At 43.3% G+C, this 26,323-nt stretch overlaps 1 protein-coding gene and 1 long non-coding RNA gene across 3 annotated transcripts in view; one reads left to right on the top strand and one right to left on the bottom strand.

The window, feature by feature from the left end:
• The window catches only part of ADGRF5 (adhesion G protein-coupled receptor F5), a 46,187-nt gene extending 29,563 nt beyond the window's left edge, over positions 1-16,624 (bottom strand). The window contains exons 1-2 of one of the 2 annotated variants that reach the window (XM_030489421.1): positions 16,309-16,624; positions 935-1,087 (exon numbers count right to left, since the gene is read on the bottom strand). The gene's annotated coding sequence lies outside the window, so the exon portion shown is untranslated. Of the gene's footprint in view, positions 1-934; positions 1,088-16,299 lie in introns of both variants that reach the window. The other variant, XM_030489422.1, reaches the window with a different exon arrangement.
• Positions 10,578-25,770, top strand: LOC115609343. Its single transcript, XR_003991824.1, has 3 exons — positions 10,578-10,589; positions 11,637-11,641; positions 25,518-25,770. It is a non-coding gene; the product is annotated as an uncharacterized LOC115609343 (long non-coding RNA).
• The last annotated feature ends 553 nt before the right edge of the window (positions 25,771-26,323 follow it).

Below are 26,323 nucleotides of genomic sequence, written 5' to 3'. Positions count from 1 at the left end.
TCTGCTACCAATCATGTCCCACTCTGGAGAGGGCTGTAGTAATATCACGGACTCAGCTAGAGATTTCTGTGTGTTTGTTACCCCTTGGCTAACAAGAGAAACAATGAAAAGTAATATCTTCTTGAAAAAATCCTTGTTAATTTTGAATTTTTAGCATACATCTCCATTAATCGCACTGAAGTTAAATAAATAACCTAGAATGCAGGTATACTGACACACCAGAATATCAGATCAAGAAATCAAAAAAATCATAAAACCAAAACCCAGAAAAAAACAACCTTTTGAAGCTCATTCATACCTAAGCTAATTTACTTGTGCAGTAGGTTGGATGATGAAACAGAAAGGAAGAGGCAAAACGTGCATGGACCCTCATATCAGGTGTTGACACATTTCTGCAACCAGAGGAAACAGAAAGGAGCTGAAGAATACATAAATATATGTATTTTCCTATGCATATACACTTTCTGATTATTCCTAAAAACAGAGGCAAAACATGCCTCTAGCACACCTTCCTAGCTCCAGAATGAACAGCTAGTAGAGAGGTACAGGAAAATGAAGAACCCAAGTAGATTATGAGAGTCATTTTAAGAAAGGAAAGTACTGCGAAAAGACTCTTAAGAATAGTACTGAACAGTACCTGAGTGGATAACATCAGCTTCATTAAAATAATGAGCTTTTGTACAGTTATGATTTTTCTGTATTGAAAAGGCTGTTCACACAAGCTCAGGCTTTGAAAGGCTGTGAATCACCAGGAGAAAGCAGAAAAATCAGCACCTCCTGAGACGATAATGAACATTGGCAATGACTACCTATTGCCACCATGTTGCATATCAGAGCTGGGGCTCCCAAGCAGACAGGGCACTTCACTGTGACTTTTCTGCTAAGAAGAACCCATGACAGAAAATTAAAATATTAATATAACCTGAGGTCTCACCTTGTGAATGGATAGAGAACAGCAATGAGCTTAGAGCCAAGCAATATACTCGATATCTCCGATGCAGATATCCAGCAGGGATATGTCAGTGTTTCTCACCAAAGGTGGTTCTTGAAGAGATTCATCTGCAGTGAGACTTCACCTGGATACTGACTAAAAGACAGGGGAAAAAAGTAGGAGGAAATTATTTGCTCTTCCAATAGAGAGATGTCATCACCAGCGCTCTGCAGGAATGTGTGTGTAAGCCTGTGTCTTACCCTCGGTTCTCAAGTGATGTGGAAAAGTCAGTGATTAGTGATACAACACTGTGGAAAACTTCAAATGACTGAGACTAAGAAAAGCAAAGTCTGCCTGTGCAGATCTGCATGGGGATCAAAGACTACTGAGTGACTGAGTGATGAAATCCAGGGAATTCAGCACTGATAAGTGTAAGGAAGAGAGAAATGATCCTGATATTATGTATTCTGTGATGGGCTCTGAGCTGACTACTACTGCTCAGAAAATGGGGTCTGAAGAAATGTCAGTGGAATTATGAGATGCAATTGAAAAAGAAAAATTAATTTTAAGATATTCTGGGGTAGCAACAGAGGGGGCAAACAAAAAAAAAAAAAAGGGAGGGAGGGTGGCAAAAACCTACAAAAACCCCCCAAAAACCTAAAACCCTTCTGTGGTATCTGGACATTTGAGCTGACCCAGCATGGCTGCTCTTATGTTCCTATGTAGGAATAACCAGAAAGCAAGACATCTCACTGATTCAGATTATCTTCCCACCCCACCCTAAAATCCATTAAAAAGAAGACTGTTTCAGGATATATATTTTTTTAATTCAATGGATGAATGGCTGTCAGAATTGGGGGGTGGGAAGGGGCGAGGAGAGAAGGAGGGAAAAGTTTCTTAAGTTTCCTGAGCATGTCCATCACTATATCCAGCATTCTACAAAAGAGACTATTTTGCTGTTTTGAAGACATTATCCACTTCTGACAACCTCAAACTTCCATGGATCTGGCTAATCCCAAAACCAAGATGGATCAAAAGGGATCAAAAAGGAAACATTGCCAAGTTACAAGCTGTGACACAAGTCCTTGAGATAGTGACATGATTTACTAGTAGAAACACTAACAAAAGAAAGATTACTGATAGTTTTGTATATGTTGCGTATGCTCTCAGCATATGGTACATTAGCTTAATCTGTACAAAGAACTTGTATTTCATTCATAACGGGTTGACAGAACAGATAATAGAAAGGAAAAAGTCATTAAACAAAATTTATTATGCGGTTGCACAGCATCTGCTACAGTTTTGCATGTATCTCTTGGACTGTGCACAAACTTGCATTCATATTCAAACATTGTGGGTCAGCCTCTATTTTCAAATGCACCCTTTGTGCAACCATGTAGCTGAGACCAAACGCCCTGTTAATTGAGAACTATGCTGCTACTCAGGCTTTGATAGCTATTTAAAAGTACCCAAATCCCAAACCAGTATTAGAAAGCCAGAAAACTAACAAACAAATATCAAATTGCAAATGGGGGGAAATATTAATGTTCTTCTGAAGTAATGTGGCTGTTCCCCTTGTTCATTTCTCTTTTCATTAAGAAAAAGAATGGCTGTAAACTTTTCAGTGAGCAATTTCTTAAAGTATCTATCTACCTTCAGTTGGTGAAACAGAAGATATGGGGACACATTCATCATTTCTCATACAAACTGTCTCCTGGGAGGCAATAAATACTTTCCACTTATAAAGACCCAGAGAGCTACAGAAGCCAGGGTTCACTACTAAATCTCTTCTCCACAGCATTCAGGCTGAAAAATGTTGTTTAAAGTTAACTTTTAAGTGCAGAAGGTTCCTGGAGGTAAATAGCAAATTGCCATTTTAACCCAGGACAGAGGTGATCTACATGACCTTCCCTTTACTTTTTCTGTAAGTTTCTCTTTTCCATGAATGTTGCAAAATAATTACACCCTCTTATAAATGCACCCAGCACAATAGTTAGAATCACATATCTTTTAGAAAATAAAGAAGATACCTGGGTGTATAATCTGTTTTACCTTCTCAGTTGATTCAAGTTAAAGATCTTCTAAATAAATCCATCTTAAACATCCTCTGTTTTCTACTACAGCCCTGTCTACTCACTCAGAGGGAAACCAAGACACAGGAACTTGTATAACTAGCTGAATATGTTATTACCAGAGATGCCACTGCAGAAAACCCACAAGGCATTTTAAGAGGAGATATTTCCTGATGCCATTTATCAGGTAGTACTCATAATTTTCCCCTGCACTGATCTAAGTCCTTCAGGTTCTTACCTGCAGATTAGTTTATCAAGTGGACTAACTTGTTCTACTGCTATTACTCACCTGCTTTCTTCTAACAAAAGAAGGTGTTTGAGGACTGAAAGCAGTAAAATCATGTTTTGCAGCTATGGCAAAATGTCTGTGTGCTTTGATTTAAATAAGAAGAGAGGAAAACCCTCAAGTTTTCCTATACATGCTGGCAGTATGCTTTCTGTGGGCTGGACCTGGAAGGCATTAGGGACGTGCATTGATGCCCTTGGAGAAGCTGCAGAGATGCAGACCTATGGCTCTGATAGCTCTCTGAAAGGTGGGGAAGATCAGGAAAATCCCAGAAACCAGGGGAAACTCTGATGTGTTACTGATGTTTTTACCTTGAACATAATCTGGAGCCATGAACCCACTGCACAAGCAGAGACCATCTGTCCAAATAACAGTGGGGCCCTTGTCCCTACGGTGCTTGATCACAGCTGGTTTATCAATGGAATTTCTTTCCACAGCAATGTGTGTGAAGCAGTGATTCACTGAGCTCATGCAATGTCTGTGGAAAAGCCTGGGGTTAAACTCAGGTTGTATCCCAGACTCAGAAAATAGATGGCAAAATCTCTCAGAAGCTGGATGCATTACTGCAGGTTCTTACACTATTTGCTGTTCTTACTATTTTGGAGTCTGAATTTTGCATGGTCAGCCTCTCAGAGAGATGTGTTTTAGAAATGGAAGGACAGAGTGAATCGTGAGCATATTTGAACTAACAGGCAGATTACTTTGAGATAAAATGCTTGGGGATGAATCTGGCAACGTCTGAGGCTTCATTTATTATCTCTCTCACATGACTTTATATAGTTTTGCCGACCACAGTCTTCTGGATGAAGTCCTAGCAAATTGTTACCTAAATCCACTCAGCAAGATGATGTTGCAAATAAGGCTTATCTAATTCTGAAGTATTTTTAATTTAAGTCCTGGAAGGTAACAAAAGTGCTCTACTTGATGCTGTTGATGCCTTGGCTGGAGTGCTGTGTCTGGATGTTGCTGTATCAGGGAGCATCCAAAGGAGAGCCAGGTGAATGCTAAGACATAAGCAGAATACGACTTTGTGAATAGGTTGCAGGTTGTTGGGTATAGACAGGACAAGACTCAGGTAAGGACACAATAACTTGTCTGTCACTTGGTAAAGGACTGATATAAATGTTCACAGCAACAGCTGCATGAAGGATGGTGTGGAATCACGCAATCCTATGCAAAGTTAAATATGTGGGTGATTATGGAAAATGCATAATTGTAAAGGTTAGAATCACTGAGTAAGGCTACCCAGGGCAGCTGCAAAGTTCTCTTCACTGGAAGGTTTTAAGAACAGGCAATAAAATTGCATAAAAGGGGGCACCAGGTAGATGGTTTATTGACCTCTTCCAATTACCTCTGTTTCTTTACACAGCTTCAATTTCTGTGCAATGAATGAGCTCAAAGAGATTCAGAGGAGACATGCAAGACCACCGTATCTGTGAACTCAGAACTCTGGACTGACTAGGGCAGTGACCATCCCCCTGTACTGGGCACTGGTGAGCTTGCATCTCAAATACTATGTTCAGTTCTGTGCCCCTCACTACAAGAGAGATATTGAAGTTCTGAAGTGGGTCCAGAGAAGGGCATGGAGCTAGTGAAGGGTCTGAAGCACAGATCCTGTGAGGAGTAGCTGAGGGAACTGGGGTTGTTTAGCCTGAAGAAAAGGAGGCTCATAGGAGACCTTATCGCTCTCTACAGCTACCTGAAAGCAGGATGTAGCAAGGTGGGGGTCGGTCTCTTCTCCCAAGTAACAAGCGATAGGGCAATAGGAAATGGCCTCATGCTGTGCCAGGAGATATTAGGAAAAATTTCCTCACCAAAAGGGCTGTCAAGAATTGAACAGGCTGCCGATGGAAGTGTTTGAGTCACCATCCCTGGAGGTATTTAAAACATGTGTATAAACGGCACTTATGGACATGGTTTAGTGGTGGATGGCAGTGCTGGGTTAACAGCTGAACTAGATGATATTAAAGGTATATTCCAACCTAAATGATTCTATGATTCTATCTTAGACAAGTTCAGGAATTCCTTTCTGGATGTCTCCAGCACAACATTTCCACTGGTTTAAGCACAGAGGAGGTGAACTGTATCTACAGCCTTATCAAGAGTTTCCCCAAAATGACACTTCCAGAGAGGGGCTCTGGTTCACATCCTTTTCTACATCAAGTCACATTTTCCATCCTTATTTACTAAGAATATACTTTTCTCTCTTGACCTATGACTTTAAATTCTTCTATTCCTCTGTGAGCCTTCCCGTGAATTGGTGATGACCTTTTAACATACTGAAATAGTCTACATGGAAAATGAAAATAATTAAGTCCAGCTACCTGCAGATCAGGCTTAAATCACAGCATGACCAAGCAGGGCTTCCTGCAAGAAAAAAAATAGCTCTGCAAGACTCATGTTTGCAAGGCACAGTAGCTGAAATAGGAACCACTCAACCAGATAACAGAATCATAGAATTGACTAGTTTGGAAAAGACCTTTAAGATCATCAAGTCCAACCATTACCCTGTCACTGCCAAGACCACCACTAAACCATGTCACTAAGGGCCTCATCTACACAGTATTTGAACACTTCCAGGCATGGTCATTCCACCACTTCCCTGGACAGCCTCTTCCAGTAACTGGTCACCCTCTTTGTGAAGAAATATTTCCTAATATCCAATCTAAACCTCCCCTGGCATACCTTGAGGCCATTACCTCTTGTTCTATCACTTGTTACTTGGCAGAAGAGACCAGCTGCCTCCTGGCTCCATCCTCCTTTCCAGTAGTTGTAGAGAGCAATAAGGTCCCACCCGACCCTTCTCTTCTTCAGACTAAACAACTCCAGTTCTGCCCAGCTGAACGGCCAAATTATCAGATCCTTCAAGCACTCCTAATGCTAGGAGAGAAGCCTACAGAACTTTTCATGAGCATTTCAACATACTCTGGACAATGCCAGCCAGCCCTGGAACATCGTCCTAGCCCTCCCGCAGTAGTTCACAGTTGGACATACTGCTTGTCAGTGGAGAACAGCAATCTGCTGGATAAGTGAGGGTATTCTGACATGAATAGAATCATAGAATCACAGAATCAACTAGGTTGGAAAAGACCTTTAAGATCATCAAGTCCAATCATTACCCCAGGACTGCCGAGACCACCACTAAACCGTATCACTGAGGGCCTCATCTACACGGTTTTTGAACACTTCCAGGGACAGTGATTACACCACTTCCCTGGGCAGCCTGTTCCAATGTCTGATTACCCTTTTGGTGAAGAAATTTTTCCTAATATCCAATCTAAACCTCCCCTGGCACACCTTGAGGCTGTTACTTCTTGTCCTATCACTTGTTACTTGGGAGAAGAGACTGACCCCCACCTCACTACAACCTGCTTTCAGGTAGTTGTAGAGAGTGATAAGGTCTCCCCTGAGCCTTATCTTCTCCAGACTAAACAACCCCAGTTCTCTCAGCCATTCCTCATAAGACTTATCCTCCAGACCCTTCACCAGCTTTGTTGCCCTTTCCTGGACACGCTCCAGCACCTCAATGTCCTTCTTGTAGCGAGGGGAAATAAGCGTTAACTGCAGCCATTATTGGCTAAGCATTAACTCAGGGAAGGAGGAAGGCAAGAAACAGTCTGCTGTATTTAGCAGGACATTAGCACTGTCCCAGCTGCGGGCTAGCTCTACAGGTGACTTGTCTGGGAAGCTCCCACACTTGCAGCAGAGTTTGGTAGCTCATGTCTGGTGACCAAGCTGCTCCTATAGACACTCTTGCAGGCTTATTGCTCATTACATGGGTTCTCTAGCTCAGGTAACCCCTGTTCACTCAGTGGTGCCTGGCTTATTCCACCTTATCCTTCTGTCTGACTTCCTGATTTCCACCCTCGTCTCTTACTGGCAGACACATTTGGTAGCTTCTCTTACCATGCCCAGCCATATCTTCTTTTTAGATTCTTTAGGACAACATTTCTAATATGATATCAGACTTAATGACGAGAAGATTTACTGGTTCTGGATATATCTGAAGCACAGTGTCCAGTTCCCAGGCTCCCCAGTATGAGAGAGACATAGACATGCTGGTGTGAGTCCAGCAAAAAGCCACAAAGATGTCTAAGGGGCTGGAGCATCTATTATACCAGGAGAGGCTGAGAGAGATGTGGCTGTTTATCCTGGGAAAGGAAAGGCACAGGGGGATCTAATCAATGCCTATAAATAACTGATGAGAGGAACTAAAGAAACACCCACCCTGGAATGGTTTCTTTGGTGAGGGAATGTAGAAGTGTAAGTTGAAACAAGCATTTCTGGAGATAGAGCTATCCATCCTCATGCAGCCATCCCAGATACAGGTATTTTATTCCTGTTGGCTGAAACTTCTCTCTATTCTGTGTCTGGTAACATGGCTCTTTTTGTGCAGAAGTAGAGACGGACACACCTTAGGCACCAGTAGGAAGAGGATAACAAACAACTCTGTAGCTGCAACATGTCTTCAACTAGCAGAGTTCTTTATGAAGTGAATATTAGTCCATAGCCTCAGCTCTTGGCCCTCTCCTAGGTCTATAATACACAGCCTGGGTCACTGAGGCTATGACCCCATTGTGTTGTTGGCCTCCTTTATTCTCCTGTAGAGGTCTGTCAAGCCTCATTGTAAAAGCAGGTAGTTCTGTAGTTTTACTCCTTTGTGCACACTGAGGGACCTCCCCCCAACCTTTCTAAAGGGTACTGGTTGCTTAATGTCATAAGCAGAATTGCACTTGGTTGGATGCAAGTATCCTCTAGCCCAGTTGCTTCTTATCCAACATGGGCTATAGCAGGGGCCCTAGGGAAGAATTTTACAAAAGCAAAGTGAGCATGTAGCAGCAGATCTCCAGAATGTTCTTTCCCCTTCTGCCTATCAGAAGTACAGGAATTCTGGAGGCAAACACAGGACCTTGGTGTTTAACTGCCCATAATAGTCTATTAAGCTTACACAAAATGAAGTAAACCATAAGGAAACCTAGGAGAGTGTCCAACATACATGATGTCCAGGAGCAAGGAGGTCTAAATCTCCTTTGCTTGCTTTGAATCTACCACTCATTAGGTTCTTAATTACCAAACTGGATGGCACACTTGCTCCATGGCCTCATAGCAGCATACATCACTTTTACATTCCCCATCAGTCACCGATGTCATTCTAGCACAGCAGTCCTCCCACCTCTTTGATACTTGTTCTGCTCTGCATCTTTCTAATTGGGCTGTATCTCTTTCTGAAATTAATTAAGCTCACTTGTTCCCATGCTGGCATTGTCCTGTGGCCTAAGTAGCTCTGTCTCCCTTCAGGCGTTTAGGGTGAAAGGCCTATGGTGCTGTGAGATCTGTGGAAGTGAAGGGCACATGGAAAGAGGAACCAGGAGCTGCCAAAGATTAGAAGGTGTGAAGGGACGACATACGTGGTTGGCACAAGACAGTCAAGCTCTACAGATGCTCAGTAACTTATAGCATCTGAGCCCTGGTTTACCCTTCTCAAACAGCCACTGAGCATTTTTTCAGAGACTCAGTCTCTGGGGCTAAAGCGCTTGTTTTCAGTGACCATCCAGTTTGTTATTCCTCAGGCACAACAGAAGAGCTTTCTCTTCTGTGCATAAAACATGACCTTTGGGTAGTGCGTAATAAGTTGGATGATCAGACAATGTTTGTTTCAGACATAAAACACACAATGACTTTAAGAAAAACACACCCAGGCACAACAATATTTCATTGGAGTGTTGGCTAGAAGGGAAAGGGGGGACAGGGGAAGTTGCACTGACCTTAGATAACACATCTGCATGAGAACAAAAATAAAATAAACACAAATTAATCAAGGACTCCAAACCAAACCACTCGAGTGATAAGAATTTGAACAAGCAATAAACAGGCTGTGAGATACTTTCTCTGTGATATTTGAGGAACTGTGTTATTCCGGCTTTGTGCCTAGCGTAGTGCAGGAGGCTGAGCTAGCTCGTATACTAAGGGATCTGCAGGAATTGAGCAGAGGTTTTGTTTTCAGGGGCAATTTCAATTTTTTGTGAGCTACTTGTGTGCAAACAGATGTTGTGGTACTCATAAGTGAAGGGATGAATGCTCCCCATGCCATGTGGGACATTAATATGCCAGGCTGAAAATAGAGGTAGCTGAAACCAAAGTGAAAAAGGCATTTAAATCATCGCTTCATTGGAAAAAGAAAGCCCTACCCAATTCTTGCTTTCTTCCTGGCATTTCTTCCTTAACTCCGTTTGGGAGGTTTTTCTCAACTCCAGCTAATGGCTCCTGCCTGACCTTTGTGTTGGAGTTTTGTAGAAAGAACAAAGAAAAAAGAAAAATAAAGGAAAGAAAAAAAGAAAGAAAATGGAAAACAATGAGCTCCGCTCTGCTATTCCAGCTCTTTGCATGGTGCTGAGCACCATATGTTTTAACTGGCTGTGGGAAAGCACATGACAGCATACATTTGGTCTGATGGCTAGGATGGGAGTAAGGATGTAACCATGAAATTTCCCTTCTTCTCTTCATCCTTTTTGGAGCATGCGGAGTTACTAGTGGCAGGCCTATGTCACAGATAGCAGTAATGAAGCAAGAGATTTGGAGCTCAGCACCAAGTACAGGGAAGGTGGAACTCTCCATGTACTCCCATATCAATACAGCAAAGAGTGAGGTCTAACAACATCCATTGAAGCAGAATTTCCATGGGCTTCGATGAGTTTTGGATTAGATCCCTAAGTCAGGCCAGCCACGGGTTACTTCTATAGACTGAAGTACTAGAGAGCCTGATGACTGCATGCTTCCTGCTCGTTTCATTTTATTAACCTCTTGATTTTTTTCCTGTTATTGATGCAAGCACAGCTGGCTGTATACGAAGCTACTGCAAGTTGTGTAGGTGTCAGCCATTTGGAGTTGGTATAATCCCTCTCTGGACAGCAGGAGTTTCCTGCCTGAAGGCCTGGCCTGTGACACCTAGCAACAAAAATGTAGAAGTACAAAATAGCATCCACCTTTCGCATAAAGAATTGAAGCTACACTTGTCTATAATGTTTTCAAAATCACCAGAGCTCTTTCATCTTCATCACTGGCATCAGGTGTGAGATAAAGACAGAACATCATCAACACAGAGGGGACTAGTTTGTTTTACTAATGTTCAGAAGACTTTAAGGAACATTAGACTTCAGATGAATGCTTGGCCTGGTTCAAAATAACATCACACTTGTGAACACCTGTGGTGCATGTTGGGCTCACATGGTGTAAAAGCACAGCAATGCAAAGACAACTTGTACCTGATGGCAGGTTTGCTCATGCGATCCAACACCAACCTGTGTAGCAGAGTGGCACTTCTCATGTCCCAGGTTGCCTTTGGAGAGCTTAAACAAACACCTGCCATGAGATGTAGGGCTGGAGTAGATGACCTGCTGAGGTCTCTTTCTGCCCTGTTTTTCTAGGAGACCTTGTCAATAGTTAGCCTGTTCCCTGCCTCAGTTAATGCCAGTGCCAAGATGCACAGAAAGGATTCAAAGAACAGCATCGGCCAGGGGTTGTTCCCAGTCAGCAGCAAAGTCTAGAATGCCTTTTAGAGGGAAAAGGAGAGTTCAGGCACATGTAGGTGAGCCCTGCCCTGAGAGATGGAACAGCTCCAGGCTCTTATGCTGCAGTGTTACTGTTGCACGTTTCTCCTTATCCTAGTGTGGCCTAAGGTAAAATGCACATTTCAAGATCAGGAATATTCTTCAGCTCCTCTGCCCTCAATGGGATGAGGTTGGTGCTTAACTTTGGTGGCATCTCCCACAGCAAATCTTCAGGGGCACTCTTATTTCTCTTTGCTGATGGTACAGGCAATCTAAGTCTTACTTCAGTAGGCATCTCTTCTGCTTCAACACCCTCAAAAGCATCTGCACTTACACTAGGGACAAGAGAAGCCTCCCTTAACTTCTGTCAGATGGATTAGGCCTTCGCTGAGTTTGGTATATGACGCTGAGATAGTACTGGAACCACCATTGCAAGGCTGTCCAGAAATAAGGCATTTAGGAAAAAAGCATGCACCTTTTGCGGCAGATTTTCATTAATAGCATAGAATACCTCCATGATGAAGACAGGCTGAGAGAATTGGAGTGGCTCAGCCTGGGGAAGAGAAAGCTCCGCGGAGACCTTAGAGCAGCTTCCAGTGCCTAAAGGGGCCAACAAGAAATCTGGAGAGGGACATTTGATAAGAACAAGTAGCGACAGGACAAGGGGGAATGGCTTTAACCTGCCAGAGGGGAGATTTAGATTAGATATTAGGAAGAAATTCTTCCCTGTGAGGGTGGTGAGACATGGGCACAGGTTGCCCAGAGAAGTTGTGGCTGCCCCATCCCTGGCAGTGTTCAAGGCCAGGTTGGACGGGGCTTGGAGCAACCTGGTCTAGTGGAAGGTGTCCCTGCCTGTGGGAGGGGGCTGGGACTGAATAAGCTTTAAGGTCTCTTCCAACCCAAACTGTTCTATGATTCTATGATTCCAACATCTTATGTGTTCTTTCTGAAATAAAGGCCAGTGATTATGAACATCAATTGGACTTTTTAAGCTGTAGGCTTGAAACAGGATGGATAGCGAGAGGAAGGAAGGAAGGAAGGAAGTTCCATCAGTCCTGTTTTACAGCCAGTGAGACTTAAGGCATGCACAGGCTCATCCGGGACCTCAGCCATAGGATCAGTCAACCCAGATTTTAGGGACCTCATGCAGGAATTTAAAGAATTTCTTCTCAAGAATGAACAGCAGAACAATTTCAGGAGCAAGAGGCATGCTGTGAACAGCCTGTCATAAGGCACGTAGGGACAGCTTTGGAATGAAGATGGTTTTTACACACTTGGTCTGATAGTTGTCGAGGGCCAAGCCTGTGCTCACAGGAGTGAGCTGAAGCAGGAACTCTAGTAGAGCTTTTCTTCTGCGCATGGACAATGGGGGGAAGCTCTGCTGTTTTAAGGATTTTCCGAGGACAGTAAATTACATACTAGATCACAGGTCTATTATGCTTTTGGGGAAGGCATTTGGAAATTAATGTTTCATATTAAGATATAAATGGTGAATACATACAGCTCTGCTGCTCACGGGCATCCCCGAACCTGGCCTTCCACAGCATTGTCTCTCCTGTTGAGGTGGGTTTAAGTGGAACCTGGGTTGAAAGCAGCCACCCATGTAAGCAGACCCTCGCTATCTCTGCTTTTCTGTTCTCTGCTGCCAATCAGGGATGGTATTAGGTGTCCCTGTTCTGGGACAGGGTGTTTAGAAAGAACCTGGGCAGGAATAAGCCACCAGTGCTTGCACTAATAGCCTGATAGAGCAAGAGCTGTAGAAATACCTAGAAGGCAAACAAGACACAGCCCTTCTTTCAGCTAGAGGGAAGGATTTCAGTGTCAGGAGTGGTCAATTTTTGGTGATCTTTGAGTTCTTCCTACAACAAATATTATTTTGTGTAAATCAGAGAATCATTTGGGTTGGAAAGGACCTTAAGATCATCCAGTTTCAACCCTGCTGCCATAGGCAGGGATGCCTCACCCTTGACCATGTCACCCAAGGCTCTGTCCAACCTGGCCTTGAACATTGCCAGGGGTGGAGCATTTACCACTTCTTAGGGCAACCTGTTCCAGTGCCTCACCATCCTCACAGTAAAGAAAGAAATCAGCTGATTGAGATGACACAAGGCAGTTAAAGGTTTTTTCTGGGCTGGGAAAAACCTTCTGTTTATTCAAAAGCATCTAAAAGGTGGGCTTAGATACCCTGTTGTGGCGGGTTGACCCTGTCCTGCAGCTAAGCACCCACATAGCCACTCACTCCCCAGCTGCCAGTGTGACTGGGGAGAGAACAGGAAGAGAAAAAGTGAGAAAAGTAGCAGCTTGAGATAAATACAGGTTAATAAGGGAAAAAAAAGAGGAAAGAAAAAAAAGTGATGTGAAGCCCATCACTCACCCCCTCCCACAAGCAGAAACTCTCCAAGCAATGGCCACCTTGAAAGACAACCCTGTCTCCGCCCCTATTTATTATTGCTGAACATGGTCTTGTATGGTTTGAAATAGCCTATTTGTGAATTGGAGTCAGCTTTCTCAGCTGTAACCCCTCCTAGCATCCAGACCACTCACTACAGAGGCAGAGTGGTAAGAAAAAAAAGCCTAGATGTTATTCAAGCACTGCTCAGCAATAGCGAAAACATTAGTGTACAAGCAACACTGTTCTAGCCACAAATCCCAAACACGGCAGCTTATGGGCGGTTATGAGAAAGTTAACTCCATCCCAGGCAGACCTAGTACACCCATCTTGTTTGGCTTGCTTGGAAGGAAGTTATGATGGAGAGGGGAGGGCTTTGGGGTAGAACTCATTACAGGCTTCCACAGGGATAAACTGAAGTTTGGAGAAAACATATGGCCTCAGCGCAGAGATGGTGAATTAAGGTTATAACATCCATGTCATGTCATGGGGTGGCTGTCAAAGTGAAACGTCTCTTATGGGCCACCACCATAAGCAGACAAGCCTTCAGATAAGGCTGCAAATGTAGTCAAAAATTCCTTAACAAATCTCATTGATGCAGCATTATAATATGCAAATATAGCACTGCAATTACTAGACAACCTGCTGTAGTGAATTAGCTGTTCTGCAAGAACTGCTCTTTCCTGAAAAAGACATGGAGCAGATCATTCCTTTATCAGAGAGAAACAAGCCATTGCAAATCACCTTTTGCAAGCTCTTTCCCATGCTCCTTGTTCCTGCACACCTACCTTGTGCCTTCCATCTTACCCCCATCCCTAAACTGAACCCTCCACCCCTTAGGGCCACCATCATAGGACCCCAGTTTCTGCCCTCACCCAGCACTGGCTCAGTCCCCATGCAGGATGCTGTCAAACACAGATAAAGGGGACAAGCTGCTGCTTCATTACTGCACACACCAGGTGCTGGATCAGATTAGTTGGTGGGTGGTAACTGCCCATGGGCAGGCTAAGCAACATGCAGGATCATTTGAGAAATAAACTCTGTTTAATTATGCAATTACAGTGGATCATCTCACAAATGACAACCAGACCCCTCTTTGAGATCACAGCTCTAAGAAACTCTTTCCTGGAAAACTGGAAATGGTTTTCTGAAAGGAATTTGGTTTTATTATAGATTCATCCCATTTGCTCTTAAAAAGCCATGATCCTTACACAAGGTGGAGGTGAATTCCAGCAGCAAATGATTTCAGTTTCAAGTTCAAGCACATCTCATTTACAACGTGCAAATATAGCCCCAAAGCTACTGATGTCCTCATGGATGATACAATGCCTGCCTACTGCAAGCCCTTGGTTCTTCTGGGAAACTGTGGATTGCAGTCATGAACGGTAGCAGCAGCAGGGAGGCTTTTTTGATCAAGATGAATGGGTTAAAAAAGGAACTCTAGTAAAGGCTGCGCTGCTCTTTTGTGTTTTAACAATAAGAGGAAGCTCTGCCTAGTTTGAGGAATTTCCCACGTCTCCAATTCAGACTTTGGTAAAGACTGCTTTATTAAGCCTGTATAAGAGGTGTTAAAAAAATAAAGGAGATGAGGACAAAGATATCTTCCCAGAGCCTACGCATGTTCTGTTTGTTTGTCTTTTAAACCTGGATCACCGGAGGCAAACTCAGAGGAATCTAGGGAAGTTAAATAATGACAAATGCCAAATAGTCACACCAGGTTCCTGTTGAGCTGGCTGAGCCATTACCGAGTTCAGTCAAGTGTCACTGCTGTGCAGACGCTAAAAATTTACCCCTAAATTTCCTTATGTATCACTTCATTCTGCAATGTTCCCAGACATCACAAAACAGATTAAGTGACAGAAACAGATGAGGAATTTTCTGGATGAGAGGAAGATCTATGGGTTGAGAAATGCCATTTTTGCCATGCAAAAGCAAGTGATGGAGAAAGGAGAAATGCAGCCTTAGGCTTTCAAATTTCCAACATCTTTTCCCTTGCTATTCCCTTGCCTGTTACAAGCTCATTGCCTCCCATAAAACTGACACTGAAAGCCATAGTTACAGCATTCAAACAATAACACCCTTCTTCTCCAAATCCGAAAGCTCCTTACGTATCCAGATGAGCATCACTTTCTCACTGATGGGGTGAGAGAAACAAGGTTGTACAAGGTCAAACCACAGCTGTGTTTTTTCTGAATCATTTCACAATCATTTAACCAACCTGTGGATATTGCTGCATCAGAGATGTTTGGATGGAGCAGGACTTCTGGGGTTATAGGCATTGTTGGAAGTGAAAGTATCAGAAAGCATCCCTGCATCCTGCCTGACACAAGCACTGGCAACAGCACTCCAGCACTCAAACATAACACTATAAAACTGGCTTTCGCTTAACCAGCTCAAAACAAGGGTAGAAAAAAATGGAAGCAAGATAAATGTGACATTCAAAGACATTACACAGCAGTGTCTCAGCCTGCGGCCATGGGTGCCCCTAGTCCCTCTCCCTTGTCAAGAGGTGTCACCTAATATGAAACTGAAGGGGGATGCAAGAGATTGCTCTTAAAAGGAACAAACCCATCATTTTATATAGCTGACAAAAATACAGTGTCTGTTACCTGCACTGCAAATCTCAGCCACTGTAACCATAAAACAAAGTGGTTTATTTTCTGAAACCATGTAGCATGCCCTAGGAGGTAATAAACACAGTCCAGATTAGCACAGTATTTCCATGCACATCCCTCTTTACCTCCGCAGCCCTGATCTTAAACTAGATTAACCATAGCCTCTATTAAAATTCACTAGCCAAGCTAACAGACAGGAGCACTTTGACAATGTTTGAATGGCTTAATTCATACCCTGAAAAGCCAAAAGCATCCTACAGAAAACTGTCAACTAATCACCATGAAATTAAACACGTGCCAGTCACAGGTTTCCCAGCAGGAACGTGCAGCAGGTTTACTGCTCATGCAAAGCTCACACCTCAATGTCACAACCTGGCCCCGAAAATTTCTCCAATCTGCCTTCACCTGCCCCAAACAGCTAAACTGCACGAGGAAACGGATACCACATTTCACACTCACCATCCGTACCTGTAGGACAACAAGCGCTGGTCGTGCCCGAGCTTTTTCCAAACTTGTTCTCCTATGCTGGGAAGGGAACTTCCCATCCAAGTGTCAACTCCTGCCTCAGTCTCTGCTCTTTGTTTTCCCAAGATCTGGAGACACACCTGCTTTTCCGTGTGTGTGCTGTTGGTTGTTGGGCTCGGGGTTTGTTTCTTGTTTTGCTTTTCTTTTTGGAACAAATTAAACAGCCTGTGAGCAATTCTCAGTAAACGACAGAGAGAACCTTTTGGCTTGTGGTGATTTAAGCAAGCAAACCCCGTGACCTCCCTTTCCTGCGATCAGTGGGAACAAATCCCTTCTCCACCAGCATGGGGTGGAGTTGCAGCTAAAAAACACAAGCCTGAAAACGCAGTGTTGGATGAACAGGGCAGATCTTCCTTCTCTGCTTGTTGTGTCAGAGAACATGGTGATTCCTGCTGGTCTGAAACACCAAGATGACCTCTAGCCAGGAAGGAAACTGGGAAATATTTTCTAAGTGATTTCCTGCTGTGGGGCGGGGGGAAAGTGGATGCAAGAGACACTTGGGCGGGGGTGCTAACGGAGCTGCTGGGGGCTGCAACTGCAAGATGAGGAAAACACTTTTTTGATCATCAGGGGTGTGGAAGTAAAGAAATTACTTTTTTTTTTTTTCCTAGGGTAAACTGTTCTAAGAGCCTCAGTTGTCACTATACACAGTGAGCTCAGTTGTGTGGGTGCTTCTCAGACTTTCGGCTATGGTGCCTTTCATGCTAAGAAGTGCTGAGATGCTATGCAAGTTAATATAGGAGAGCTCTTGCACATGGAGCTCGTGTTCAGCAACACTGCAGTGGTGCAGTGATGGCATAAAGGCTTCTTGTCAAGGTGCAGAAGGAATCTGGGCAGGCTCATGCATCCAGAAGGACATCCATGCCTGGAATAACCCCCAAACTGTCCTGTGCAGGCCCAGTTGCCTCACACTGGGGCAATTGCAGTGGGATTTTCATGCACTAGCCAAACGATTGTACCCCAGGAAGGTGGGGATGGTTCCCCAAGGCTCAGTCCCGGTTAAGGTGATAAGATGAAGGACACTGTAATGGCCTCCTTTCTTTTGTCTCTCCTGTCTTTGCATTACCTCTGATGCTCTTGCAAGATAACACACTACTGCGATAGTGCTGTGGCCCATCATCAACCCATCAGATGGAACAGGGCATGTGCCATCTGTGATGAGTATTGCTCTCTAGAAGTATCAGCTTCTCCTTCCTGAATGTAGAAGTAGCTGAGAACAGATAGTCTCTCTTTGTTTCAGGGTCTGAGTGTAGTCTATCTATCTGGACCATCCTTCTGAGGATGTCTTAAGATGGAAAGTTGTATATATGATTCTGGAATCTACATCTAATAGCATCCTTCTGCCTGGACATCACAAGAATTTATTTTAGTAACTTGGTAACTCCACTCAGGATCACTTTTTAGTTACTTTATTGTGATCCAGTTCATACTATAAAAACAAGAACGGACATTTGGACATTTCACTGCTGAATACACCTCACCCACATGCTCACTGACATACTTTTTTATTTGCACAGAGAGGGAGAGAAAAGGACAGAGAAGGAGAACTGTGTACTCTGTCTTTATGTGCTTTTGATTAATGAGTGACATCCGTATTTCCTTATATCTAACATTAGACTATATATCTAACAGCAGTCACTTCATTTCAGTGGGCTTTTCAGTTTCCTTTCCTTTAGTCTGGCTGGAGCTGGAAGTTTTATTCCTGTCTATCTCCTTCTGTTGGCTGGGATGAGTAAAATATGATGGTTGGGGCATCTATGAAAGAAAAGCATGGTTTGGGTTAAAAGAGACCTTAAGGTCATCCAGTTCCAACCCCCCTGCCACGGGCAGTGACACCTTCCACTAGACCAGGTTGCTCAAAAATACTGCTGCAATGCCTTTATTGGAGTGACAGAATGATTATTTCTTTAAACGAGAGCACCTGAGAGATCATATTTTAAAGTATATAGAAAGCACTTATAGTATGTTTATTGTTCAGGATTATTTTCCTGACTTTTATTCCTATTTATATTGCAGTTTTCTGGTGGGTTTGGTGCTGGGTGAAACATGACTTCTACCCCCATGGTAATTTCCAAGGTTTCAGAACTGTTGCTGTTCAACATCAAGATAAGTTTAAAATCTGGGATTGTCACATCTGGGAATTGGAGAAAAGTGGGTATTCTAGAGAATGGTTAAATAAATATCTAAAACAGCTCAGAAGAAAGTACCTAAATCAGTTCAGACTAGAGATGCTTATTCTCTCTATTGACTAATGAGAGCCTCAAAGACTAGCTCAGGAGCAGGTATCTACATTGTTGGAATTTCTAGTGAAGTGAGATGAATACTAGTCTTTGTGGAAAGACCTTGTTGCATTCAATGGGTCATTATTATTATGCAAAATGGAATGGCTCTTTGGACTTCAAGATAAGACCCAACAGGCATGGTTTAACAACAGCGTTATCCAACAATTCCATTTGCCAGAGTGCTGGGGCTTAGGCCAGAAAGAAATTTTGGAGGGAACGAGGAAAGTATGAACTTTTGATAGTTGAGCAGGCATAAGTAAATGCAAGCTGTGCCTACGTTATTCTGTTTTAGAGATTAAGAAAGGCTTGCAGGACCTCGAAAGAGTCCTATCATCTTTTTTCTATATCCTGTGCTCTGGGTTTTTATGGCAAATTAATTTTAACCCCGAGCACTATAGGATTCTGAAGATGGCTGGGGCATCTCAGTACAATAATAAATCATTAAAAGCCACAGGTCACTAGAAGGATGATATAGCAGGTATCTCACAAGCCTGTCCTGCCATCAAGGAGTGTCATGACCATCAGGTAAGCTGCAGTGCTCTAATGTGCACAGGGACAGTAAAGGGATATTTCAGTTGTCCTGGTGATCCTGGCAGAGAGCAAAGACTTAACCTTTGCTCATGCTGAGGACAGCAAATCCTGACTCGCTTTGCTTTAATGTGCTGAGAAGGAAGGAAGTAATGAAATGTCTCATTATACAACTGACTTGAGTAATATATTTAGAACTGACAGTAGTGCTGGAGGCTGCATGGTTTCATACCAAAATGAATGACATGCTCTGGCCTGTCTCACTGCAGCCAGTGGTCGACTAAAACTATATTTCATGAATAAGGCCCCTGAACATTACTACTTTTCCTGAAGCACCAGGAATTCATTGCAGTGATAGAACAATTAATTTGCGTATTCAGAGTACTTCAGTTATACACTGCCAATGCCCAGGCTTATTTTAGATTTCAGTGACTTGGGTTTAAAATGTGGGGTTTTCAGGCTAATTACCACACTTGTATGAATTTCATCATAGGAGAATGATGACTACAATAATATGTAATGTAATTATTGTGTTGAAAAGGCACAAACTGCTAAATAGCTATTTAATCTTCAAGAGAAAAGCAAACATTGTAAACTGAAGCTGGATAAATCTAATTTAAAAGCAAAGCTTCATGTTTTTAATAATTCCAGGTGTCAACCATACATGTAAACTTCTATGTGCTTCAATACTTGACACATTCATATCATAGCTGGCTACTTTCCTACATGAGGTGGTCATTTTTCTTCATTACTGGGCTTAGATAGACATATAGCTATTTGACATCCCTCATACATGACCTGCTCTTTCAGCCTTTAGACTTCCTGAAGCTCTTTTATGACTAAATTAGGGATCTAGGTGCTTTAGTGGACTGTGATTTTAACATGTTTTATCTGGGATTATGTAAAGCTTCATGTACTAAAAGCACTTTTGACAATAGGCAACCAAGGGCCTTCATAACTGATAGGAAATCCCAGTGCAGAGACCTAGGCCAAAGTAGAGACTTCTGCAGAATGATGGAGAACTCATTGAGCTCTTGTGAAAACCAATAGAGGAAGTGGAAATGTCTGTAACTGGTAGCCTTTGTGTTCATGCGATTGTTGGATTTCCCCTACCAGAAAACACGTAGTAATTCCTCCAGGGATTTTTGAGTCCCTACCCACAAAGTGAAACCCACCCATCCCTTTCTGAAACTTCAAGCAGCTTCCTTGGGTTAGCTGGACCTTGTTTAAAATGGATGGCTCCAGGCAATGGCCTATTTTCCTGTCCTTTCTTCTGACAATGTGCAATGAAGGAAATGCTTTTTAATGGTGTATTACCAAACAGAAGTGTTTGCATTGGAGTGCTCTGCAAAGCTGTATAATACATAACATGTATTAAGGGGCTTAAGGATTTTATACAAAGCAGCGTGCTGAGGAATTGCCACATATTCTGATTATCTGCAAAGTTGTTAAGAGAAGTAATCCCAAGAATAAATACAGGCTGGGTGGAGAATGGTTGAAGAGCAGCCCTGAGGTGAAGGACTTGTGGGCACTGGCTGTTGAAAAGCTCTACACAACCTGGCAATGTGTGCTTGCAGCCCAGAAACCAACCACATCCTGGGCTGCATCACAAGAAGCATTACCAGCAGGTCGAGGGAGGTGATTCTTCCCCTCTGCTCTGCTCTTGAGAGACCCCACCTGCAGTACTGCATCCAGCTCTGGGGCCCCAATATAAGAAGGATGTGAAGCTGTTGGAGCAAGTTCAGAGGAGGCCACAATGATGCTCAGAGGGCTGGAGCACCTCTGCTATGGAGACAGGCTGAAAGAGCTGGGCTTGTTAAGCCTGGAGAAGGAACCAGGGAGACCTTAGAGCAGCTTCCAGTGCCTAAAGGGGCCAACAAGAAATCTGGAGAGGGACTTTTACAAGTGCCTGTAGGGACAGGACAAGGAGGAATGGTTTTAAACCAAAAAGGTTTAAAGACGGTAGATTTAGATGAGATATTAGGAAGATGTTCTTCCCTGTGAGGGTGGTGAGGCACTGGCACAGGTTGCCCAGAGAAGCTGTGGCTGCCCCATCCCTTGCAGTGTTCAAGGCCAGGCTGGACGGGGCTTGGAGCAACCTGCTCTAGTGGAAGGTGTCCCGTGGCAGGGGGTTGGAACTGGATGAGCTTTAAGTTCCCTTCCAACCCAAACCATTCTGTGATTCTAATAGTAACAACACAGAGAAGCCCAATATTCAGGAGGATACTTTTGTGTTGAAGATGTACAGACTCAGAACTCCTGTTCCAAAGAGCAGGACAAGTAGCAGAATCATAGAATGGTTAGGGTTGGAAAGGATGTGCTATATTGTGGTCAAAAAAATATTTTCTTCTGGAGCAAAGGGGAGAGCGCAATGAAAGAGCTCCAGGAGCTTTTCTTCATCGGGGAGATGGGTTATATATATACTGCCTTTTTTTATGTTCTCATGCTCCTTTCACTTAGTACTCTACTTACATAGTACTCACTTTATATACAAGAGAAAGGAAGCCTGATACAGGTAGGTGTTAGGATAATAGACTTGCTTAGGAAGACATGGATTTAAAAGCCTTGCTTTGACAGCAAATATCATGTATGATATTAAGGTACAATACCTCGGGCAGGTCCTCCAAAGTGTTTTCCATGCTTATGAAGGTGAAGAAAGGATTTGGTAGCTGTAAGAGGCCCCAAAGTGAAAGAGTAAGGGCTGTACAACCACTACTGATATATATTTAACGTGTGCTGGCCAAAGTACCTGTCAGTGGGTTGCATGTACATTTAGTTCATGGATTTGTGTACCCTTTCCAGTGAAGAGACCTTTTGACCCAGTCAGAACACGTTTACGCATCATGCTGGTCACTGGTGAAGCGCATTCTGGTCATACAGCTGCTTCCCAGTGACCTTTCTGTCCTGAATTTGCAGTGAGCTGTCCTTCAGGTCACTGCAAATCCCCAGCAGGCATGAGACAGCAAAGGTCAAATTCCTCCATGAGAACTGTGGAGTCACCACATGGATAGCTAGAGGTAATTGAGCCCAAAGAAAGGCAAATACAAATCGGATTTATGAATTCCAGCTTGCAGAGAGTCCATATATACATATAGATATATATAGTCCATTCACTCAGTAAGCTGTTTCCTCTTTTGCATAGAAAATGACTAGGCAAAACAGAAACTTCTGGCTATAGAGAAACCTTTGTTTTTGGTACAATTCCCTGTGAAAGGCACTTTTCCTGTGTGAATCAGATCTTTTTTCACTTTTGCAGACATGAATATCTTCACCATATATGTTCCCTCTGACTCAGACATCCATCTCCCAGACCTGTTGTCTGTTAAATCAAATTTGTCTTTGCTGTCCTCCTTTGCTCTCGGACAAGAAGCACTCTTTTTGCTGTTGAAAAGAAGACAACATTGCCACAAAGGTTCCCTGGCCGGATAAAAAACATAAATTTTTTATGAGACAAGCCCATGTGTACTGGGAGAAGCAAAGTAATTTGACAAAGAGGGGGTTTTTAGCCATGAGTATGCCTTATATATTGCACTGATTGTTAATTCCTTCCCTATCACCTTTTAGACTGATCACACAGTTTCTCTGTGTGAGGTATTGTAATTTCATGTAGTCTCAGTGATAATAAATACCTATATGCTTCCTGTCAGAGGCTGGGCTAAAGTACAAATACCTAAAGGACGAGTATGTTTTGTTTGGCTGCTCAACAGCTAGAAAAGATGTCCAGCTAGTCAAACACCAGTTAAGTGATTGCTAACTATATGTTGAAGACTTTTGTCAAGCTAACAGCCAGGCTGGGCCAGACAAAAGACATGAGGGTTGACATATTAGAAAGGGACAGGCAGTATAAAAAGGAATTGGGGGGCACTGTGGGGAGAAAAGGGATAGATCTGCTGCAAATACAGGAGACAGTTGGGAACAGAGGCATAGAGAGGACACAGAAGGACTATACTAGGGTCTAGGGCAGGTGAGGTGGCTTGTGTATTGTTATGGTATTATAGTGAATATGGTGGGACTCCACAATGTTGCAGTAGAAAGTGTTAGATAATAAAGCTGGGGAAAAATTAATTACTTCTATGGTTCATAAGACAACTTTATCTTTTTACACTTGTATGCTAAGCAGGTGTGAGGTTGTTGAAGAGTCTCAAATGTTCCTGCACCATAAGAGCTCTGGAATGAGATGTCCAATCCAGTGTCCTGGGTGTGAGACACAGCAATGAGCCTGGAGCCAGAGCAGTGGAGAAAGGCACCCTGGCTCCAGTGCAGGACCATCTAAGCAGGCTTTTATCAGTGTTTAGCAGTGGTTCACCTGAATTCCCATCTTCTAACAGAGACTTCCTTGTTTGCTTACAGGCTTGTGAAATTGGAAAACTACCACGTAACAGTATTAAAGAAGGGTGTAGTTCGTTTCTCAGTAGAGTGAAAGGAATCTCATACAATTTAGTTGCCTACCAGGGGGCATGCTGACAAATGCCACCCTCACCCCTCCCAAGAGCACTCCCCTTTCATCCACCACCTGGTAGAATTGTTGCATTATTACATTATTATGGTGGTTGTGTCATTGCTTTGTGCCTGATCCATGACATGCATCGGTCACTTAGTTGCTTTTTACTCCAGATATATGGGCTATAGGACAATACAGTTGATTTATTCTCCTGCAGATTGGAACCACCAGCAGATATCTCTAATGGATACCACATTACCCTGAACCTTCAAGTGGTTTCCATTGGCATGGAAGTCTCCAGCGCAGCTCTGGTTGACTTGCAGTAGCATGTTTCAAAGCACTGACAAATTCCCAGGAAAACCAATAGAAAGGCACCTGCTGAGGGATCTAGGACTTGGTTTGCAACTCCCTGGGTAAATGCTTAGCCCACAGGGAAAGGAGGGATCCAGCTCCAGGGAGCAGAAGAGGCTGGCTCCTCCACACGGCAGGAGCCAGGAGCTGGCAGAGCTGTGTCCTCACAGATGGGCACAGTCCCATGGCATCTGAATAAGGAAAGCAGATCAAGTCTGGTGACAGTGACTGTGTTCAGCCACAGTCTCATCCCCAAATGAGTCCATAGCGAAGACACAGGTCTTGCCCTTTGACATTTGAGTCCATAGGGAATGACCATCAGGAGTATTTCAGTTTGTATAGATGCAGTTATTTCGCAAAACTTGAAGATGCCTAGACCTAATGTAAAAAAAGAGGCAACACCTCTCTTCTCAGCATCTCCTCCTACCATAATACTTTGCCTTCAGTTCAATGTCCAAGCTTGCCATTACACATGAGGAAGACTAGTTGCCTTGGGTCTCAGATCCAGCTGAAGCAAGAGTGAAATGCTGTAGAACAGGGTGGTATTTGAGTACCAAATCTTCTATGCCTTGCTAGATATGGGATGCTTCCCTCAGCAGCCTCACTTAGAGGTTTTTCCCAGGTTGGGGGCCTCAGTTGCACTAATGGCTTCAGTTTACTGTGCTTCCTGTGTTGAAAAGAAAGAAAAAAAAGAGAGAGACTAATAGAGAAAAACAGACCTGAGCAACCAAAAAACGCCGTAATTATTCACAAGGAACATCAGTGTTAGAGGCCAAAAGGGTAGATGCCAAAAGGATCAAATGCCAGACATAACTTTGATTTGCAACTCATTTCCCCAAACCAAGGTTTGGCTTTTGTTTGGCCACTGAGCTATCTCATTTGTCAACACCAGAAATGCCTCTGTGGTATGTAGTCATACTGGTCTGATCCCTTAGGCTAAGCTTGGCATCTTTGCCACTCATGCAGAGTTGATGCAGCTGTTGCTGAGCAACTGCAAACTGAACCTGAAAGGGTTTGGGTGAGGTAAATGTAGTGCCATGGCCTCATTCACATCTCTTGGATGTGCTGACACAGCGTTGTGTTGGTATTTCTGATGTAAAACGGGTATGGATGTGAGGTGCTGTGTCTAACAACACGATTTTAAAGTTTTTCATGGAAAGTCCCTGAGCTTTTTTAAGTCTGCAATTCCCCAGCCAAAACTAAGTGCCGTGTTCAGCTTCACAGGTTTCTGAGCCCCTTCCTGAGGAACTCAGCCTGGACCAGCTCCAGACATCATCTGTGCAAGGAGGCATTTATGAGGATTACAGGCTGTCCCTGGCCAAGACAAAGATCTGGGGCTGCATGTGTGTTTTATGATTTGTTTCAGACTTGTTTTCTCACAGTAGTCCTTCAGATCTCACCTCTAGAAATGACTGGAAAACCTGTGGGATTCTGGCCCAGTGAAAACATATCCCCTGTAGAACAGATTTGGAGAGAAAACCCTTGCTGCACTTCCCAAAACCCCCCCAAAAAACAAGGGAACACAGCACAGGGCAATATGAAACTATTAGGTTAACACAACCTGAAAATGCCATTTATGGATTAAAAAGGTTGGTTGTTTTTTTTACCGACCAGCACACCTGGCCCTTTTATTAGCGCAGCACAAAAGTGGTTCTTTCTTAATTGTTAACACAAAAATAGAGAACAAATATCAACAGTAGACTGTGTACATGAAAATAAACCCCGATCTTAGGTTAAGGATTGCATTGACCAAGATCAGCTGATGTTGGGCACAGGTTTGACCTTCCCACTAGTCCCAGCTGAACAGAAAGGACAGCAAATATTCAGCTTGAATTTCCTCTCACACCAGTTCTGCATCAAGGGTGGATGGAGAGGAGGACCAGATCTCTGGACTCCCCAGGTCCCAGGTCACTGAATATGCCGATCCTTACAGAAGGGCTGATGCACAGCAGGCTCTCTCCCAGTCCAATTTTTGGGGTGTCCAATCTGTCTGAGGGGTTGGGTGATGGAGGCTGAAGGTAGCTGAGATTAGAGGTGGTTGAAAGCTGGACTTTCCCACCAGCTGAAATTCATCACATCATATCCTGCTCTGGGATCCTAAACAAGGATCTCTAATAGGGTCTCTAAAAGAAGGAAATACAGGAAAAATACTTTGAAATTAACAAAATTCTTCAACTTGTTTGATAAATGACACTGGGATTGAAACAGTCTTATCCATGTTGATGGTTTCTTTCATCTTTGCTAGCAGTCAGCCAAATTAGTGAATACTCTAGTATTCAGAGTTGTACAGAACTTGAGCACCAGGTGAAAACTGCCCTGGGCCAAGGCATTGAAAGCCTTCTACCAAACCCTGAAA

This window comes from Strigops habroptila, chromosome 6 (assembly GCF_004027225.2).
Source record: "Strigops habroptila isolate Jane chromosome 6, bStrHab1.2.pri, whole genome shotgun sequence".
Lineage (NCBI taxonomy): Eukaryota > Metazoa > Chordata > Aves > Psittaciformes > Psittacidae > Strigops > Strigops habroptila.
The sequence above is the reverse complement of the archived record's forward strand: the minus strand, read 5'-3'. Positions and strand labels throughout refer to the sequence as shown.